Here is a 9,202-nt window from a genome sequence, read left to right as displayed (position 1 = left end):
AAATCGCTATATATAAACAAGCTACAAAACCTGTGTGGTCCTATGGCGCGCAATTATGGGGTTGCGCCAGTCAAAGAAATATAAATATACTTCAACGACTCCCGAAATAAAAACCTTCGAGATACTCTCAACTCACCTTAGTTCGTTCGCAATAAGGATACTCATCGTGACCTCGAGATTTGTAAGGTCGTTGAAGAAATTAAAAAACAAGCAGAAGTCCACTCCCCAAAGGCACGTGAATGAGGAAGCTAGCAAACGCCTCAACACCTCAGGCCTAACCTGACAACTCCTTCGAATCAAGGGATTAGGGGTAGTGAGAGAGCCGAAAAAATAATGATTTTCAATAATTTTTATTTGGTAGTCAGTACAAAAAAAAATCCTTCGATCAGCCACGAATTTATTAAATTATTAAATTATGTTTTTAAAAAGCAGTATAAATTTTATTGAAATCTACCAAGCAGGGTTTTTAAGTTACAGTGATCACCAGTTCAAAAAACATAGTTTTGGGAAAAACGCATGTAAAGGTTTGCTATTTGCTCTCGAAAGCTCCCTTTGTTATTTGTTGAATAACTCAAAAAGTATTTGTCGGATTCACTTCAAATTTTCACACAATATTTTGAAGATATTGTGCTTTAAGAAAATGCAAAATTTTTGTTTTAATTCTGACTACCCCTAACCCCTTAGGCTACATGATCTGGCATGATGGCGGTTAGCTTAAAGAGGAGTTTATGAAAATCTCTTCACAAAAATGTCTTTATAGTAACTGAAAATAATAATTGAAAAAAAATCGCCTAGGGAAAATAACGAAAATTCCAATAAGAATTAAAAAAAATATTATTCTAAAAATATTATTTTAAAAATGCATTCTTATATGCAAATTGACTGAATAAACTAAAGCTATCTGTACGGCAAAAAAAAAAATATATTTAAAAACATATCTTCTTGCGCCGAAATAACATTAGGTGATTCTATCACGCATCTCTATTTCCTACTAAATGTTACTACTGCGCTCGAATAACTTTATTTGTAGCCTGTTGGAGTAACTTACAGACAACTGCTTTTTTATATGCTTTAAAAACTCTATTGGCAGTTTCCCTTCGTTCGCTATATGACGGTCTGGTGAGGCTGCCACTATTTGTGGGTCAAGAGGTGTATACAAGTATGTGAGGATGCACTTTTATTTTTCTCCTCAGACTCAAATTTTTTCCTATAAAAACCACATATTTCTGTATATAAATCCGAGTTTTGCTTGCTTTGTGCAAATCTAAAAATAATCAACAAATTCTCATCAAAGTTGCACATTTTTGGAAAAATGTCAAGCATGCAGATTTATTGCCCATCGAATTTTGATGCAATAAAGTGCACGTAAAAAATATATGTGTGGCAAAACCTGTTTTCCACCTTAAGGAGCTAAACCAAATATTATATCGCACCGTAAATACAAAAGGGTCACAACTCAAAATTTTCCACACTCGAGCTTGACTTGTTTACAGTAGCACAGAAAACAAACTATGTGACATATCACGCTGAAATTTGCCATGTAAGCTTATAACAGTCCTACCAAAAAACAAAAAAAATTATTTTTGTTATTTTTGCTTATTTTAGTTAGCAGCAGTTGCATAAATCGATAGCAAAAGTGTAAATGCGTTTTTCTCAAAACTATGTTTTTTGAACTGGTGATTACTGTACCGTTAAAACCGCTTGGTAGATTTCAATAAAATTTATACTGCTTTTGAAAAACATAAAAACTCGTGCCTGATCAAAGGATTTTTTTTTTTCAAAAATTTCAATTTTTTTTTAAACAATTAATTGTCAGTTTTTTTCTCGAAAATCTGAAAAACATTTCTTGAGGCCGCCATATTGTTAATTTTGGCTAAAAGAGCTTCGATCAGGCACAAGATTATCTCTTAATAAAACTAATTTCTCTTGTCCGATTGATTTTAGATGAATCTCCAAGGACTTGTGATGATCACCGCAAGGGAGTTCTGGAGAAACGGGTTCCACACAAACAGCGATAAATTTACCAATAGTTATTGTTTTTTTTTTTAAGTTTGCTAAGTCAAGTCGAAACATGATGTATTAATGCTATGTTTTTATTTTTGTAAACTAAAGCAATTGACTTGATTATTGAAAATCATCATTTTTTCGATCCTCTGACTACCCCTAACCCCATAGTAATATGATAATAACACATTTTGCACGGTTGCCCATATCTCAAAACCTGTCCTTAGTTTCAGTGCATACGAAGTATTTAAAGGCATCGTAGCAACGTTTGAAATTCATTAAACCCAGATTACACTCCGGTTGTTTTTATAAACGAAATATTTCATTACCAAAACCCACAATTCAATTGATTGTTTGATAAAGTGGTAATGTGACATGTTTAAGTTTGCCTATACAACAGAAAAATATGCTCACGCAACATTCTCACAAACTATTCCCCCCTGAGATTAGAAAACCAACAAACAAATGGCTGCGAAGAAACCACTTTTCTTGGATTATTTGATTTTGATTTAATTAAAGTTGTCTTAACTGTTAACAATTTACCGAACAATATAAATGAAATCAAGTGTCAATTTAATTAAGTGTTACTCATACGCCAAGTATGCCTGCAGAAGATAACCGATGCGTTGACAAAGCAAGTAAAGTGTGTGGGAAATGTTGTGAGACGTCTTTGTTTGATTTCATTACTTCACTTTTATTAGTTTTTGCAATACTGTGGAAAACTTATGAATAAACACATGTAAGCAGGCGCAAAAACATATGTGACAGCACACACACACATGCATACATACTCACGTTATACCTGTCTATAGGAAAGTGGGCAGACTTGCTGCAAGACTGGTACCGAAGTTAGGAAATATGAATACAGAGTGGGGTAGTTGATGGAATTAGTGCAACAACAGGGCTCTCGTCGTATTTAGCGATAATGTGATTGCCTTCAAACCGGTACGCATCTCACTAGACTGGATTGCATTGGTGTGAGTTTTTCGATGACATTAGAAATTAGAATTTGGAAATTGGCTGTGTTTTGAATTCAGTAAGTAAGTATTTGTGTTTTATGGGATAGGTGATCAGTTCAGTAAAATAAGGGTGAATAACAGCAAACGTTGCAGGACCCCACAGACTAGGGGTGCATTGAAGGTAGCTTCTTAGTCTAACCTCCACACAGAGCGATTAAATGTCTTCTGATTCAAGTAGTTTGTAAGTGATCTTAAATTTTTCGGAGCATTGGTTTATTTGTAGGCTTAAGTACCTATAATAACCAGCAAACTTAACATTCTGTAAACAAATTTAAGAGTTTTGAGATCCATTCAGTGTTGAACATTTCGTAGGGAGTATTTTAAAGACAAATAAGTAATTTGGACATTTCTTTATACTTTTATTATTTTAATTTTTGGACAAAATATAATTAAACATTTTCTTTTGGAAACAAATTTTATATTTTTGTTCAAATTTTATTAGAATTTTCTTATTGAGAGTTTTGGTCGGGCCCTTTTTTCTTAATTATTTTCAGTATTAGTTGCGATTATGCTCAGTAATTGCTGAAGGTTTTATAGTGGGATTCCTCTAACTTTTCAGGTTCTATTCAAATACTTACCACGGAACAGTGAAAAACCATCCCAAAACACTATGCGCAGCGCTATTATAAGTATACGTATAGGTTAACACATGAAGACCCTCGCCACCGTGACACCACAGGGCAGACGGTGTTTTAAAAATTCTGCCGTAATGTAAGCGCTGAACTGCTCACGTTAGCGTATTCCCACACCTTATAAGTCCAAGTTTACCGGCGAATGCTACAACAACAACGTCAGCGCAAACTGCACCAACAACAGCAACACTGTCACCAAATTTGTGCCAAGCATAGGGACAAATGAGTGGGTGAAAATATTTTTAAGTTTAGTTGTAGTTAGCTCATAAAATAAACAACAGCGCATAGCTCTTAAAATAAAAATATTGTTTCAATGAAGACATAGAGCTTAATTACAAATAACTTATACTACGCCTTAAAGAGCAGATACAGGGTATTTTTTACTGGTTCACTGTACGTATTTGAATGTATTGTAACTCGAAGAGGTGTGCGTATCCCATTATGAAGCTTGCAGAGATTACTGAACAGGATCTCAGCTATTAAAGGAAAAATAGAGAAAAAATCTAAAAAAACAAAATCTGTTTGTAAAAATTTTTTGTTTTTCCAATTTGTGAGTATAATGTTTTGTATAAATGACAAAAACAAATTTTTTCCAAAAATGTTGAAGAAAAAACCAACATTTTTTTCCCAAAAAAGAAAAGTTTTCCGAAAAATGTTGAACAAAAAATCTAAATATTTTGGCCAAAATTTAGTTTTCCAATTTGTACGTATAATGTTTTTTATAAATTACAAAAAAAATTGTTTTTCTAAAAATGTTGAATGAAAAACCAAAATTTGTTTTCCAAAAAAATTTTTTTCCGAAAAATGTTGAATAGAAAATCAGAATGTTTTGGACAAAAAATTTTTTTTCTAAATAGGTTGAATAAAAAAAAAGTTTTTTTCCAAAAATGTTTTTGGTAAAAAAATGTTTTTCATAAATGACAACAAAAATTTTTGTTCTAAAAATGTTGAATAAAAAACCAAAAATTGTTTTCAAACAAATTTTTTCCCGAAAAATTTTGAATAGAGAAGCAGAATCTGTTGGGCAAAAAATTTTCTTCCCAATTTTTAAGTATATTTTATTCCTAAAAATAAAAAAAAAATGTTATTCCAGTTTAAAAAACTTTATATCAAATTTTCAACTTTGAATAAATCTCAAAATTAACAAAACAAATCAATCGCAACATTGCATCTACTGAAGGACAAGCATTGACACTTACCAGCATTAAGAGGTAAGGAGTTAACATCACACCAATTTTCTTTCAATCATGTTAAGTCCTCCTGAAAGTTCATGCAGTCAGCTATGGTCTCTATACCTCTGTAAACTTTCAAGTCAGCTGCATACACCAGACAACACCTTGTCACAAAACGTCTGGAATATCATTAACAAAGATTAAGAACAACAATGGTCCGAGATGGGTACCTTGAGGAGCACCTGTGGTAACTTTGATGGCATCAGATTTTATATTTTTATGCGAACGAATTGAGCTCTATCCGTGCAATAAGATGCAAACCACTTAAGTAAGCTAGGACGAAGACCTGCCTCTATCGAACGCTTTCGAAAAGTCGATGAATATGACATCGCATTGTTGGCATGTTTCAAATTGTTGTAATATAAAATCTGCGAATAAAAACCAATTTGCGCTGATTGATTGCTTTGTGATAGCAACGACGGAGGCAGCGTTGGAGCGTGCGAAATATGACTTTTTTTACCGCTGTGTTAGATTGGAGGAAATGCCTATTTACGGAAAAGCATATCGTTGGGATTGAGCGACAACTAGTGAAGTATCTCAAGTGCTAGATCTATGATTGAAATTTTAATAGGTCGAGCCAAGAGAGTTGGTGGCTCCAAAAACACTCAGTCTAAAAAGCCCATTGCATTTAGAGCTCTGGAAAGAGGGTAGATACTCGTAGTCAAGGAGGGGAAGAGAAAAGTATCAGAGAAAGAGATAGGAAAGAATTGAGGCGGAGATAAAGGTTCATCCAGAATCTAACTAGCGCTTCCGCACAATTTTGTGGCCATATCCTCGTTACCAACTTGTTTGACAGTTATTTACAGGAAGACTATATCCAGTCTGTGTGGTTTAGCAACCTTATTAAGTTGTTGACGTCTAAGCCAGACGAGGGACTCTCGAACAGCGGTTTGCCCAGGGTTAACATTCTGTCCTTCATAGAGGTAGTTAGTACTGTGAGAATTTGCCCCAGTCTTTGGCAAATCTGTAAATATCCTCAAGTTTTAGAGAACGAATATTACTGATTCTCACGACATCCGAACCCAAGACTCGTAGCCTTGCTCTAGCAAAGGTAGGACACTCACAGAGACACACTGGGTCCTCAATGATTCCAATGGCGATCGCATGCTGACCCCATGGGTTATGCCCTGGTCGGTGTTACCATACGTTTTTCCCTTCAAGTTTTAGTAGAAAGTTTGACAATTTTCTATTCGGACTGGTGACTAAACCTTTTGCAGTTCTGCAGCGTTCTAGACCGGATCATCGTTCTTTATCAGATCTATGATAGTTCTGAGCTAATTCAATTTACTACTGGGCACTTATACCCACACAAGTTTGAGTGTGTTTAATACAATCGGCATGCATGTGAGTGTAAATGAAAACATAACAAAGTTTTAAAAGGAAATTGTATTGTTTGAAAAAGTTAAACATGCAACACTAGCAGCCACACAGACAGAGAGACAAGCGGTAGCAGCAGATAACGCAGTGCTATACTCGCAGCTATAGCGAAGGTAAATGAAGTGAAGGGAAGTGGAAGTGGAAGCTATGCTGGCATATGGAAGTTGAGCCTATCGACTTGGCAGCTGTTGAGGCGAATGAATACAAATCAATGCGAGTAAAAATCAAAGTAAAACAATTGTAAAGCATGTTGGCTGAATGACGACTGACTGTATGTGGTTGCGCAGGTGAGACTGAGGCAGAGATGTCGCATGAATTGCGGGGCAATGAAAGGCGAGCGATTACGTCAATGGCAAAGGATTCGCCACACAGTAAAAACCAAAGTGGAGGTGACAAGCAAAAAGCGGCACAGTGTCAGCGCAAACACGCGCACTAACACATGCATATATTACATATGAATATGTATATGTGTATACATTGAAACTTTCCTACCTTGATGCCTTTTTTATTGCATTTGTGCAACGCGGATGTGGCGTAGGAAATGTTGCACTATGTGACGACAATGACAACAACTGTCAACATGTGGCGGAAGCGATGCGGAATGAATGAGTTGTTGAGCTAGTGTTGGCAGCGTTTGGTCGGGTGCCGGCGTATGTGTGCGAGCGAGTGTGTAAAAGTTTTCAAAAACTTTTAAATAGCAGCAAGGGTGAGCTCCCTACGCCGCACCTACAGACACATCCTTACGGGTCTATGCCGCACGTATGGCATACAAATATTATTATTATTATTATTTTGTTATCATTGTTACAGTGCCGCTAAAAACTGTGCACAGGTATACGCACACACATACACTAGCGCAGAAATGGCGGAAATGTCTTCAAAGTTTTGAGATTCAATAGAACTCTGCAGTGGGTAACAGCCACAGATACAGTCATAGCTGCAGCAGCAGGAAAAGCGTAGGTTTTCGCTATTTTTACGTCAGTTACAGTTCGGCTGCTTTGGAAAGTGTTGGAGGAGCATTGTTGCGCATACCTGTTGAATGTTGCCTACTGCACTTAGTTAGGGCGGAGTTAGTTTGCGCTGAAGTTGGCATCCTGTTGCATCAATGGCGGCATGCGATATTGTAATGCTGTGGCATAGGTGGCATCAGCACTCATTGTTGATGATTTGAGATTGTCACACGTGGATGCAAAGGGTGATCAAGTTAGAGGTATCGGATTTTAAATTGTAATAAAACAATGAACTTTTAAATTGATTGTGCAATCTTTCTTATTTTTGTGTTGAACCATTCATGACATTTATTTTCTAAAGATAGACCCGGAGGATGGTCCCATATGTAGAAGTCCACACTAGTGGGGAAAGTTACTGATCGCCATTCACTTGGGAGTGGCCAGGACGATTCTTCTGCATAGGGTTCAAGCAGCTCACAACTCCCGGTATTAGCTCAAGTATCCTCTGAGTAGCTTCCGAACACTCGTTCGGGAGTGAGCTAAAGTGAGAAGGCGAAACATTCCAGGATAGCTGGTTGTGCGCTGGGTTTGGGACCCGCCACTTAAACAAATTTGAACTTGGTATCCCCGCAAAACTAATACGGCTATGCAAGATGACGCCGCTGAATTGGGAAGGACCTCTCCGAGCCGTTTGATACCAAACGAGGTTTCAGAGAGGGTGACTCGCTGTCGTGTTACTTCTTTAACCTGATGTTGGAGAGGATCGTACGAGCCGCAGAACTTAATCGCTCAGGCTCAATTTTAAATAAGAGTTAGTTCTGCCTTCTCCAAACTAGATAAAGAGGCAAAGCGAATGGATCTGGTGGTGAACGAGGACAAAACGAAGTACCTCTTGTCATCAAACAAACAGTCGGCGCACTCGCGTATCGGCACCCACGTCACTGTTGACAGTTATGATTTCGAGGTTGTAAAGGACTTCGTATACTTAGGAACACAGATAGCAATGTCAGCCTTGAAATCCAACATAGAATCTCTCTTGCCAATAAATGCTACTTTGGACTAAGTAGCCAATGAAGTAGTAAAGTTCTCTCTCGACGAACAAAATTAACACTCTACAAGACTCTCATCATGCCCATCCTAACGTATGGCGCAGAAGCGTGGACGATGACAACGTCCGATGAAGCGACGCTTGGAGTGTTTGAGAGAAAGTTTCTGCCGAAGATTTGTGAACCTTTGCACGTTGGCGACGGCGAATATCGCAGGCGATGGAAGGATGCGCTGTATGAGCTTTACGACGACTTAGACATAGCGCAGAGAATAAAGATCCAGCGGCTACGTTGGCTGGGGCATGTCGTCCGAATGAATACAAACGCTCCGGCTCTGCAAGTATTCGATGCGGTACCAGCTGGTGGACCCCTTCTGCGGTGGAAAGATGAGGTGGAGAAGGACTTGGTTAGCACGAGAAAGAAACGACTGGCGCGCTTTGTTAAACTCGGCCCGAATCGTGTAAGCGGTTATCGAGCGAATTAAGAAGAAGAAGAAGTCTCTTTCAAACGTTGGACGCAACTGCGTCGTAATTCGTCCAATATACGCCAATTATGAATGACCGAGCTCCTCCTTCTCTTCATGTTGTTCGACAAATGGAGCAACCTACAGTTTAAAGCCAACTTCGAATGGCAAATGGTGTTTTATGAGAGGCTTTCCATGGCAGAAATACACTCGGAGGTTAGCCATTGCCTGCCAAGGGGCAACCGGTATTGGAAAAAACTTTTTCTATCATTTTGCTGCTTTATGCATGAGGATTCAAACCTGCGCACTCCCCAATGGGAGACACGTACCAACCCATTCGGTTACGATTGGTCGGAAAATGTCTTGCTTCTCTCTCGATTGCATCCGAATACTTCGATTTCAGGCTCATTTGGGTTCCCGGCCACAGCAGTGCTAGAGGGAAACTTCTGGGCTGATGAGTTGGCTAGATAGGGAACTTT

Source organism: Anastrepha ludens, chromosome 6 (genome assembly GCF_028408465.1).
Source record: "Anastrepha ludens isolate Willacy chromosome 6, idAnaLude1.1, whole genome shotgun sequence".
Lineage (NCBI taxonomy): Eukaryota > Metazoa > Arthropoda > Insecta > Diptera > Tephritidae > Anastrepha > Anastrepha ludens.
Note: the sequence above shows the minus strand (reverse complement) of the source record.